The sequence below is a fragment of the Anas platyrhynchos genome, chromosome 3, assembly GCF_047663525.1.
Source record: "Anas platyrhynchos isolate ZD024472 breed Pekin duck chromosome 3, IASCAAS_PekinDuck_T2T, whole genome shotgun sequence".
In the NCBI taxonomy this organism is placed as follows: domain Eukaryota; kingdom Metazoa; phylum Chordata; class Aves; order Anseriformes; family Anatidae; genus Anas; species Anas platyrhynchos.
In genome coordinates this window covers 67,487,880-67,501,088 of record NC_092589.1, presented here as the reverse complement: position 1 = coordinate 67,501,088, position 13,209 = coordinate 67,487,880, and the positions used below count along the sequence as shown (strand labels likewise).

General features: G+C 39.0%; 1 long non-coding RNA gene across 2 annotated transcripts in view; it reads left to right on the top strand.

Moving 5' to 3' along the window:
* The window catches only part of LOC140002205 (uncharacterized), a 59,549-nt gene extending 46,349 nt beyond the window's left edge, over positions 1-13,200 (top strand). For both annotated transcript variants that reach the window (XR_011808395.1, XR_011808394.1), the window contains exons 2-3: positions 1,105-1,244; positions 4,729-13,200. This is a non-coding gene — a long non-coding RNA (uncharacterized lncRNA). The remainder of the gene's footprint in view (positions 1-1,104; positions 1,245-4,728) is intronic.
* The last annotated feature ends 9 nt before the right edge of the window (positions 13,201-13,209 follow it).

Here is a 13,209-nt window from a genome sequence, read left to right as displayed (position 1 = left end):
TGTTATTAACTTTTAAGCCATTGTCAGCAGTACAACAGATAGATAATGTTCAGGTACTGAAAGCAAACAGCCATCAGAGTGTTGTCCTGTGTCTTTTGAGAAGTGGCAGCCTTGCTCATCTAGCTCAGCAACACATACTGCCGCTGTACTCTCTGTTGCAGTGAGACCAGCTAGGCTTAGAGTATGTTTAATTAGGAAACTTAGAGAAGAACTTCACCATGGCAAAGTAAAAGGAGCTGCTGAAAAAGATTAAGATTAAAAGTGAAATACATATGAAATTAAATTGAGTTTCAACCTTTATTCATAATAATTCTTCTGTTATTCAAAGATGGCTTCAATCAGAAAACAAGAAATGTATTTGTATTTCATGGACTTAAATATGCATAGTAGTATAAAATAGAATAAAATAATAGAACAAAATAGAAGAAGGGAAGGGAAGGGAAGGGAAGGGAAGGGAAGGGAAGGGAAGGGAAGGGAAGGGAAGGGAAGGGAAGGGAAGGGAAGGGAAGGTTAAGGGGAAGGGGAAGGGAAGGGGAAGGGAAGGGGAAGGGGAAGGGAAGGGAAGGGAAGGGAAGGGAAGGGAAGGGAAGGGAAGGGAAGGGAAGGGAAGGGAAGGGAAGGGAAGGGAAGGGAAGGGAAGGGAAGGGAAGGGAAGGGAAGGGAAGGGAAGGGAAGGTTAAGGGGAAGGGGAAGGGAAGGGGAAGGGAAGGGGAAGGGGAAGGGAAGGGAAGGGAAGGGAAGGGAAGGGAAGGGAAGGGAAGGGAAGGGAAGGGAAGGGGAAGGGAAGGGAAGGGAAGGGAAGGGAAGGGAAGGGAAGGGAAGGGAAGGGAAGGGAAGGGAAGGGAAGGGAAGGGAAGGGAAGGGAAGGGAAGGGAAGGGAAGGGAAGGGAAGGGAAGGGAAGGGAAGGGAAGGGAAGGGAAGGGAAGGGAAGGGAAGGGAAGGGAAGGGAAGGGAAGGGAAGGGAAGGGAAGGGAAGGGAAGGGAAGGGAAGGGAAGGGAAGGGAAGGGAAGGGAAGGGAAGGGAAGGGAAGGGAAAAGGTTGTTTTTCTTCAGGAAGCCCTGAGACTTTTGTACATCAATGCCTTATCGTCATATTACTCCAGAGATGGAATCACCACAACTGGACTTGATGGAGAAACTTTTTAGTTGCCACAATGTACTGAAGCATACTGAAGTGTACTTCCAAGATATTCTTATTTAAAATCTTCAGTAGAGTGCAATGTGAAATACAGACCTGAGTTAAGTAAGTACATATATTCTGAAATGAATGGTCTACCATGTTTTCTTTGTCTTGACTCCAGTCTTACTCTAGCAGCTCAGTTCAACTGCAAACATATCAGTACCCCAAATTTAGGCTGATTTTGCAGACCAACAAATTTGGTACAGGCTGCAATAAATTAACTTCAACAAGGAGAAGAAGAAAGATAAAGAAGATTTCTTCCCCCTTATGACTTCCTTCCTATCTGTTGGAAAGAAACTAAGAGATTTCCTGTGATTGTCATTGAAACTTTGTCCATTCTCAGTACCAATCTGAGAGGTTCATACCTGTGGAATCCACTGAAATTAGTCATCCTTTCTCTGGGAGAGAGAGATTTGTTTTCCAGAAATGTTACCATATTATTTAGCTAATATCTAATCACAACCCCTGTTTTCAAATGCGTTTGGAACCTCTTGGCCAATTTCAATTGATTTAAAGAAGGCATGCAGGTCTCACAATTCCAACAAACTAAAAGCAGGGTTAGGGAAAAAGACACAAATTAGTGTATCCACTGAGGAAATGCAGAATCAATTCCATTTGGCTACAGCTTCATGACCAGAGACTGTACACATTTGCCAGCAACTAGACCACATATGAATAACTCCATGTACTGTATTTGACCAAGTATCCTTTGGACAAAAAACATTTCATAGGAAACTGGACTTCATTAACTCTGCTGTTCGCAGACCAACTTGTAGTTATAAAGTGGAAGACAAAATGCAGAGAATAGGAAAAAATAACCAAAAAGAAAAATCATTATATACTCTGACTTAAGAACAATGGTCAAGTTATTAATTTAAAACAGGTGTTCAGTTCTCAACACTTTGTACATAGATAAAGAAGGAAAAGGGAAATTTGTACTTGAAAATTAGTAGGCCTATATCCTGACATGTTGTTTCAGATGTGCACTTGAAGATTTGGATGGTAATCTACTGGATCCGCAGTATTCTAGAAATGTCATAAAAACATCCTCTTCTTGTTATATTTCAAATACTCTCAATTTCTTGTTGCAGATGAAATACAGAATTGCAGAGTTTTGAACGCCAAAAAACGAACCATTGGAAGGGTTCAATTAACCACATTTAAACTCTTTCAAAATTTTATTTATTTTCATTGACACATTTTGGGTTTTCAAATGTCCTAGCTTACAGAATCCAATTTTCCTTGAAAGCAGGAAACTCAGATATGCACCTAATGCAGCCTAGGTACCATAGACTTGCTTTGGAAGTACTGTTTTACTGAGTTCAGAGTAACTGGGGACTGGACCCAGTGTTTTTCCACAACTAATTCAAACTAAATATCAGGGATCTCCCTCACGTTCAGGCAACAGATTTTTTAGCAGATAAATTATTAATTTTAGGAGGACAACTCAAGTCTAATGGGACTGTTGAAGCCAGTAAGTGATTTTCTGAGTCCAATGGGCTAGGACCCAAGCACACATTCTCTCCCTCTCAGGCAGAAGGACTGTGAGAAGCTGCCTCAGCAACTTTAAAATTTGTTCTGAGTGGGAAACAAGGAATGCAAGGAGGCCTCCAAAGCAGAAAGGGAACCAAAATTCTCAGGCTGCACCATCTCTTCTCTCAGAGGACTTCACTCCAGACTCTTGCCAGTACAGATCTATTTGGAAGTATGTTTTGCCATATCACTTTCTTGCTTTCTTAAGGAAAGCTGAATACAAAAATGTAAGTATAGTCCTCTGACAGCAGGCACATAAGTGGGGCAAATTACACAATTCTTCGTTTTGTGTGAACTCCTGTAGTCATTTCATCCACACATATATTGTTATCTGTTAATATATTTTTGTTAGGTATCTTGGGGCTGACTTTCAGCTTCTCTGTGGGAATCTCTTAGACAATACATTTCATGTAGTACATCTAAGAAGAAAAGTTGATGGTGACTTTGAACTTTAGTTATTCAGCTTGGGAATACACCTGACCCACAAAGCTGTGTTTTACATTCAGCCCCTGAACTACGGGATCTATGGGATTATTTACAAGTTTGAAATTAAGCATATGCTTCCACACATTGTTGGATCAGAAAGTTACGGCTAATTTGAGCCAAGATTCACATTTGTTCTATTAAGGAAAGAGGGACAAACTGCAAACCTTACATCTGGAATCTGATTTGAGCTTCCCTCACATTCAGGAAAGAAGGATGGGATTTGACTAAATCCTTTCTCTGATTCTCTATTAGAGGAACACATTGTCTATTTAAGGAAATATTATTTTCCCAGCTTATATTACTGCCATTAGTAGAATTTAAGTCTACTATGTTTATGGAAATTTTATGCTTAATAAACTACTGTCAGTAAAGTGAACAGATAGTCAGAGTTTGGATTAGTGATGAAAATTTTGAAAAGAAATATGTCTTTTCTATCACAGATGTACAGGTGAGTAGTTGTGAAGCAGAACCTTTATTTTCTTTTCTTTCATTTAGAAGTGTCTAACTAGATGAACCTCTTCTGTTTTTAAACAGCCTTTAGACAAAACATTTCAGGGAAAATATTAACTAAGGTGGTGAGAAACAAATATCATTGAGTGTTATGACTAAATACGGTGCTATGAAAGTATTACTGAAGGTAATTTAGTAACTTTCTCATCTTTTCTTTCTTTCCATTCTCTCCCCTTCTTCCTTTTCAATAATGTTGTGTGTACCTCATCTTTCTTAGTGGATTATTGATTAAGTCAGTATATAGTGGTAGTGGGATGAATTATCACACTGAGATAGCAATTTAAGAAAATGAATTGTGTTTTTTGTTTGTTTCTTTGTTTGTTTTATGTATTCCATGTTTGTTTGTGTGTTTGTTTGTTTTTAAAGGAAAATGCAAGGAAAAGAGGAAGTCTTAGACAGAATAGCCCAGAACAAAGATGCCTGCTTCTAGCTCTGTAACTGTAACATTCAGTTAGTTTATGATGATAATCCTGTCATATGGCTACATTTAGTTCCAGAATTTTTTTGCTATGTTTTTGAGGCCTTTCTTTTTTAGCTGCTTCTGACCTCTGAAAACCAAGAATTTCATGGGGCCTGTAAGTCTATGTGTTCTGGCCTGAGAATTAGCCCCTTCTATCTTTTGATTGGAGCTAGCAATAGATGTTTAAGTTAAATGTGAACTAACAGTTGAAATTAAAATGAAGATTGAGTAAATTGTCTGGGGTAAAGGAAAAAGGAATAAAGCTCCGCAAGTTGATCAACTGATGCCAGGGAAATGCATGTAAAGGATGGAGAAAAATCATGATAGAACAAAGAATGTAAGGCAGCAACAACAGCAGTGACAGTGTAATAGAGAGGTTAGTGTCTTAGGATTTCTCAGTGTTAAATACCAAATGCAACACACACAGAAAACCTTCTGCATTCCGGCACAGATCTGAAGCAGGAAAGGAAAAAGAAAACAAATTACAATATTACAGTAATACTTGCCCAGTAATTAATATATGCTTTTTTGTTTGTTTGTTTTTCTTTTTTCCCCCAGTGTGTCCAGAGCACTCAGTACTATTAAGAACTGCACCTTTACAACAAAGACTGCTGGGATTTTTCTGTAATTGACCAGAGCCAATCATCATAATACTAATCTTTGAACAGCGTTAAGCAGGAAATGATATAAATAAAAATGTAATCAAGAAATGGCTGAATATTAAGAAATATATGTGAATGTAAAATATGCTCGAGTGAGTGCCCCCTTCATCAACAGAAATAGATGGTCTTACACTTACAAATGAGAGCTGAAGGCACCTGACTGTCAGAATGAATAGATTCTGTAGAGATCTGGGAGGATCATTGTGATTTCTCACATGCTTATACTCAGAAGGTCCATATTTTAATTTCTGGAGTAAAAGTTATCTGCTTGTTGAGGAATAAATAAGACAATAAGTGCCCTGAAGAACACCCTTTTCACAAGGCTTATACATGAAGGAACTATGATTCATGCCATACAAAACCTCATCCAAACCTTTCTGCTATATTTTTATTCTGCTTGATACAGACCTGCTTTTTGGTGCTCTAGCTTTAGGGCTCCAATTATCACAAAATACCAAATATCAACACAAAATGCCTGGGTGCACAGCCTGGCTCCTCAAAAATTACAACTTAAGCTGTGATCTCACAAGAAACTGAATAAGTCTAGTTGATCGTTGCAGATGAAGGGGCTTGTCTTATTCTTTCCTGATCTGTTTCCTCAATCTCCCTGCCTTTGACGTTCTTTCATTTCATCTCCCTGCCTTCTTGGTACATACCTCTCATAAGATACATCCCTGAGCAAATTCAACATCACTGAGTTAACAGAAAACCATCCACTTTTTTTTATAAGAGTATTTCTTTTGTAATGCTAGTGATCTAAAACTGCTCATGGTAGGATGTCATGGGTGCTTGTCAGATTCCAATACTCTCTGACTAGGTTCTGTTAGATATTCCACATGAAGAGCATTTTATGTTTAATTCTGAATTTACTCATTTTCTGATACTTGATGCTACATGGGATTTTGATTTAGTAGGGTGATGCAGCAATGTAGTGAAATCACAATAGAAACACAATAAAGCAATTGCAGCACAGTTAGATCATGGTACAAACATGATTCCCATTTACAGTCCCTGTATGCTCAGTCATGACACTGAGCACCCCTAGTCTCTTGGAAAGAATACATGGAATACCTGTGTTCTCTGAGCCTTCTTCTGTTACAGGGATTTGTTGGACAGTCACAGTGTTGCAGCTGGTGCACAATAAACACAGGGACCTTAGAGCAGGAAGCAAGGAAGGGAATGGAAGGGGTGGGGAAGTATGAGCTGCTGAGTCAATTTATCTGGCCTCGTGAAACTGCAGCCCTGGTTTAAATCACCATCCTTGTGGACTAAATAACATCTAACCAATATTGAGAGGCATACAGAAATTTAACCACACATGAATTTTACATTCTCTATTCTCTTGCATCTCTACTGTGGTCCAACATCTGTATTTTTCCTACTGTACCATCATAATCAATTTCTGGAAACATAATCTTCAAAATCAGTTTCTCTTGGACAAGGAGGATGGAAATAAAAAAGTCTTATTGCCTGTTACTGATCTCTGCTGTTCACATCAGTCAGAGATATTCCTAAGTCTGACTTTCTGGATGTATCCTCATGGAAGATTTCAGAACTGCATAGCAAACCCCATGCTAGTGCTAAGGAGACTAGTTTAGTTTCAAAATTAGCCTAGTTTTATCAGGAGGCATCTGTGAAAGACCTAATTTACTCTGCTTTTCAGGTCAGTCTTCTGTAGAGACCTGAATCCACAGTCTCAGCAGCACTGCCAGTTGTGGCCAGTCCACAATTTTACAAAGCACAAACACATAATCAGGCTGGCTCTGACAGAATTTTTCCATGTTTTCCATCTTCAAAGCAAGACCACTAATACCAGTCTGCAGCAGCAGTTTTAAAGAAACTATGAAGTTTTTTTGTTAGTTACGGAAATGATATTTTAAAACAAGAAACTGTCGGCTCAGTTTATGCTCACAAGGACAATTAGAATGGCAGCCCAGAGTCCAAATTCACTGCTTTATAAACCAGGAAAAAAAACTTTACAGATGGCTGTAGCCAGAGCTTCATTTACTACTGGCTTCTGACAAACATTTTCAACTCTTCCCATTTCTATATCATACATTTCTTTCCTCAGAAAAAAAAAGAGAAAAGTAAAACTTGGCAAACCATCAGCATGCCTGTACCCCCTTTCACCTATCACAGCTACCTGCAAGAGCTAACTGACAATACTTGTAAAAAAAAGTAATGTGTTAACTTTTTGGTTTGAAATATTTTCACATAGTGCTGAATATAGCCTATCAGAAAAAAAGTCCTATATGTCTTAATAGATTGAGCTCAGAGTATTTTAGAAAGAAGCTGTTATTATGTTCATTAAAATAAAGATGAAATGAAACTTACAGTTTAAAAACGGTTTGCAATATGTCACCCAGTCAAGCAGTAGAGAAATGCTTTGGACACCTCCCTCTGCTAAGAGACAGGTACCTTCACTAGTCTGAACACTCCTTGGCACTGCTTGTTGACTTTTGCCATTCTATAAAACAATATGTAGGAAAACAAAAATGGAAGCATAGTGATTTACTATAGAAAGTTCAGTGGAAGTTTCACCAAAATGTAAGCAAACCACTTTGTAAGTCTAGACCTAGATAGTGTGGTAAAATTCCACAAATCTAGGTGTCTGGTACCATAGGAGACCTGTGCACTTCTGGACTAATATCTGAATGCTATGCATCTTGGGGGCATCTGAAACACACATATTTAAATAACTGAATTGAGACAATGATGTTCGCCTTTTTATTTCAGGGATTCTGTGAAAGAAAGGGGACATAAAACACATAAAACATTCTGTGAAAGGAAGGGGACATAAAAAATCTCATGTCGATTTTTAAATACAGTCCACAACTTTTTTCTGCAACATGTACTTTGTATAGACAACATTTGCCAAGAATTACCTCTTCTGAGAAAAGACAATAACTGTCATAACTAATACAGCTCTAGGCAAATTCTGACTTTACAATGAGATCCACTGTAACAGCACTGCCTTCAGGGCTTTATATCTTTGGTTGTTGTTGTTGTTTTAATTATTAAGTATATTTTATACAATACTGGGAGAAAAATCAAGTTAGGAAATGCCAGTGTGTGGGTTGCCCATGCAATCTTAAATCATCTTCTTCGTTTTACAATGAAGGCTTTAATTACATGACCATGGAATATTTATGTCACAAATCCTTTGCTTCATTGAAGAAAGATGACATATAACAAATAAGCAAGGCACGGTTCTTCTCATCTTTTCAAGAAACTAGCTTATATGTTTTCTGAAAAATATTGGACTAGACTTGCTCTGGCACACCTAACTTCAGTCATACTGAGCATGATTCATTCAAAAGATGTACCACAGTAGAAGATTGTTAAGAACTTGAATTCTTTATCTCCTGCCTCTGGCTCTTCAATTTGAATCTGATCATTGTTTTCTTCTTTATTTATTTTTTTATCAGTGTGGTAGTTCCGCTTGAGTGGGCAGCCAAGCTTCACCACAGCCGCTCTCTCACTCCCCCTCCTCAAAGAGGAATGGGAAGAAAATATGATGAAAAGGGCTCAAAGGTTGGGATAAGGACAAGATTACACAGTAGTTATTGTAATGGGCAAAACAGTCTCAGCATAGGGAGAGAGTAAGATTTATTGCTTATTACTAACAAGCTAGAGAAGTGAGAAACAAAGGAAAGAAACCAAAAGCACCTTCCTCCCCATCCACCCTCTTCCACCTCCTTCCCCTGAGTGGCACAGGGGAATGAGGGAATGGGGGTTATGGTCAGTCTGCAGCGTTTCTTCTCTGCCTCTCCTCAGTCACTCTCGTCCCCTGTGCTGTGGGGACCCACCCACGGGATGCAGTCCTTGATGAACTGATCCGGTGTGGGCTTCCCACAGGCAGCAGCTCTTCCTGAACTGCTCCAGATATGGGTCCGTACCACAGGGTCCATCCCTCAGGAGGAAACTGCTCCAACCTGGGTCCCCCATGGGCAGCAGCTCTTGCCAGGTCACCTGCTCCTTCATGGTCTCCTCTCCATGGGCTACAAGTCCGGCCCAGAATCTGCTCCGGCAGGGGTCTTCCACAGGTGGCAGCCTCCATAGGTGCAAGTCCACCTGCTCCACCGTGGTCTCCTCCACGGGCTGCAGCGTGGAACCCTGCTCCACCGTGGTACTCCATGGGCTGCAGGGGGACATCCTGCTTCACCATGGTCCTCACCACAGGCCGCAGGAGACTTCTGCTCCGGCACTTGGAGCACCTGTGCCCCTCCTTCTTCACTGACCTTGGTGCCTGCAAGGCTGTTCCTCACTCCTCTCACTCTCCCAGCTGCTGTGTGGCACAGCGTTTTTTTCCCTGTCTTAAATATGCTCTCAGAGAGGTGCAAAACAACATCGCTTGTTGGCTTGGCTCTGGTCAGCAGTGGGGCCCTTCCCAAACATGGGGCAGCTTCTAGATTCTTCTCACAGAAACCACCCCTATGGCCCCTTGCTACCAAAACCTTGCCACATAAACCCACTACAATCAGTAAACAAACAAACAAAGAAGCAAAGAGCAATAAAATCTCTGCCAAAATTATGCAAGAGTGGAGTGTCATTAAATAATTGTGTTAAGCCAATAGCTTAAAAACACATTTTTTAAAGTGTCTGCCTAATGAGGTTTGTAAATTGATCTGCTTTAATGACAAATAAAGCCCCAAAAGCCCTTTTATGTGACTCTGGTGTTACTGTGCAACCTCTTCACACATAGCAATATAATTTTAATTACAATTGCTTTTCTTACAAGTGAGATAACTAGATTTCTGTTGAACGTAGTTCTTTTAGGTCATTAAACTATATCTTAGCATTAGGAATATATGTACATTATCTCCTTGTGCATCTTTACCATCCCATCTTTACTCACTAGTTATTTTTGTTGTGTATAGAGACTATAAAGCTTAGTAAGGCAGATACCATCCTTCTGTCTTATGTTTAAGACAAGCTTATCTAAATTAGCTTAAAGGAACCAGTACTTGTTTTGTGAGGCACCATCATAGATAAGAGAAAACCTCCCTCACCATAACTCAACAGCAACTAATTCAAAATACAACTAATTCACAATAAATAAACAAATAAATAAATAAATCTTCAAAAATACTTGAGCAGGGGGCATCATTATTTCACTTTTCTCTAAGTCTGAAGCTGACTGTTCTGTCCAATGAAGCCTTCAAGAGGAATTGTCCACAAAAAACACGTTGTTTTCTAGTGGAATACATCACCTGTTGCTTCTGCTTATACTATAAAAAGCAAATTATTCTGTACATCAGAAAGTCTTAAGAATCATAAAAACTATAAAAAGAAATTGTTACTAAAGGGCTAGTGTATAAGTGGCAACCACAGCTACAAGAACTGGAAAAGGAATTCATATAAAGGGTTTGTATTCACCTCTTCTAGATAAAAGCAGATGTTTCAACATATTGAAACTGATGGAATTTTGTTTGTACAAAGCATAAAAAGCCCTTTGTTGTGATACTCCTAGTTCTGACATAGGAAGTACTGCTTATTTACTGTGACCAAAGTCTTCTGAAACTGTGAGAGATTCACTTCTCCACTTAGATGTGCTTAATTTACTCTCAGTTCACTCTTTGTCTGAAAGAAATTGAGCATCCATCCAGAAAAACTGTTTCTGTTGTGTGAAGTAAAACTAAATTGAATTTATAATAGGAGGTGTTCTGCATCAGTTGTCCAGTTAAAGATGAACCAAAGTGAACTCTTTGCCAAGACCTGAGTTGAAGGCATTGCATTCCCCATAGAACTGTTGATGGTGTTTCAGGCAACCATGCAGGGTGGGAAGGTATATGCTTTGTTCTTCCTCAGGATGTGCATCTATGTCTAGTGGTGCTATTTTCACATGTACGGGCATAATTCGAGTACAAGTTCATGGTCCTTCCTGCCTTAAAAAGGGCTCAAATATAGCTCCTGAACTATTTTGTCTGCATGAAATAGACACATATGTATTATAAGTACCAGCAGTGCTGTGGAGGGACTTAAGTCATTGGCAGAGGTAAGCAGTTTCTAGTTACTGGTTGTAGAGAACTAGAGCTCTTATCTATTTTCACATCTAGGAAAAACAAATGTTACAGATTTCTCTTGCCTTCTTTCTCTTCAAACATTCTCATGCCACCACATAAACTGAGGTTTTTTTTGAAAGCTGTTAGAATTTGTCCAGAGGAAATAAAGCAGTGTCCTTGTTTTGACTGAGATAGAGTTATACCTAGAGTTGGTATGGGTCTGATTTTTGGATTTAGAATGAAAATAATGCCGATAACACACCAAAATTTCAGTTACTGAGCAGTGCTTACACTAAGCCAAGGACTTTAGGCTTCTCCTACCGCCCCTCTAGCAAGAAGGCTGGGGATACACAAGAAGCTGGAATGGTACCCAGCCGGCACAGCTGACTGAAACCGGCCAATGGAGTATTCCATACCATGTGGTGTCATGCTGAACAATAAAACTTGGGAGAATTGGCTAGAGCAGTCAGCACGGCAGCTTCTTGTGGACTGGCTCAGCATTGCGTGACTGGTGGTGATCAGTTGAATTGTGCATCATTTATTTATTTATTTATTTATTTATTTATTTCTCTCTTGGTTTTGTTGTTGTTCTTGTTTGTTTGTTCTTTTTATTTTCCCTTTCTTGATTCTCTCCTCCATCCCACTGGGGGCAATGAGCAAATGTCTGTGGGGTGCTTAGCTACCTGACAGGTTAAACCACAACAGCCAGAAAAGCAAGACATGAATAAGCCATCATACGACATCATTAGACAGCTGTATTTCTCAGGAAAACAGCAAATGCTGTAGGTTCTATACTCACAAAATGATTTTTTCCCACGTGTGAACTGAAGTTTTTGCCTGGTAATGCTGAGAATCATTTCTACATTCTCTGTGACATGTTGCTCTAGATTTGCAGTAGCATTAGATCCAACTTTCTCGTCAGAAATCTGTATATTCTTCTAGTGTATTCTCAAAATCTATTCAGAAGTGTTGATCTGGACTATTTTCCCTGCTTTCTACTTGGTATTTACTTTTCAGTCCACTTTTCCAGTAGGCAGTGACCTCCTTTCCTCAAGTATTTTTGGAGTTGAATGCAGAGCCTGGGGTGGGGAAATGATGGTGCCTGTATCCTTCTCTTAAGGAGGATGATCAGAAAAGATCAACTGATTTGTACATTTATCTTGCTGGTTCATTCTAATGGTGAAGAGGAGAGCTGTCATGATGTTTTCACCTTCCTGCCTGTCTCTAAGAAAGCATGTAGGTATCTATTGGTCTGAGGCTGGTTTGAACAAAGCTTATGTGTAAAAATACACTTTAAAGTTTGTCTTTTGCTCTTTGCACTTGATCCATATGACTCAACACCTACACTTTATTGATTTGGTACACTAAATAATTTGGTTTCAGATGCTCTCCCTAACGTTGGTGAGAGCCACTAGAAGACCTTTATGCCATAAGTCCCCAAAGGGAATGAGCGCTATGAGCTAAACCAGAGATGAGATGAATAATTTATGAGCAGCTGTGAGCTGAAAATGCCCATTCACAGAAGCTGTCCTGCTGTTCCCCATTAACTTCACATGGAAACATGTCTCTTCTTCTTGAATCTCTTTTGCATATTGTTCTTCTACTCACTTAGACAAGTTAAAGCATCTTCTAGGAATCTCACACTTGATTATTAATTTTCACAGATGTTTAAATTGAAAAACCTTGGTCTTGCCAAAAAATTTTTTTCACACTTTATTTCACAGTTATTAAAAGTGTAATAGATGCACATCCTGAGGAAGAACAAAAGTGTATTTAACCTATCTCATTGCTTCAAGATAATTAGACATTTTAAGCGTTTCTTCCATTACTTCCATTGGTCAAGAAGTAATTACACAGGTCCTAATTCCCTCCTCTGTGTCAAAAATAAATAATGAATTTGTTTCTACGCATTCAATTTACTTATTGATTTTTGACAGTGTCTATGATTATATATATATATATATATATAAATCATCTTGCATTGTGAAACAATACAATAGGGTCTTTAATCTTCACTTGATATCAAACCATTTTTCAAAGCCATTGCCTGACATTTTCTCTCTCCCCTATGAGCAGTATTTCCTGAAAACTTGTTCTCTCACAAGAAAAAAAAAAAAAACAACATATTGAGATTGCATTTTAAATACCCAATACACTTTTCAGCATGCATCTTAATGATCTGCAATACGTCCAAGAAGTACTTAACAGTCCAGGAGACTCCTCACTGAATTAGCTGAGTTAAGCACACTAGGGAAAACACATGTATTTCTGCTTATCATGCAAGATTTGCTGGACAAATTACATTATAAAATTAATGTTAAAAATTAATATGGAGTCAGATCAGTTCATACAAGACGATGATCTCTGAGCTT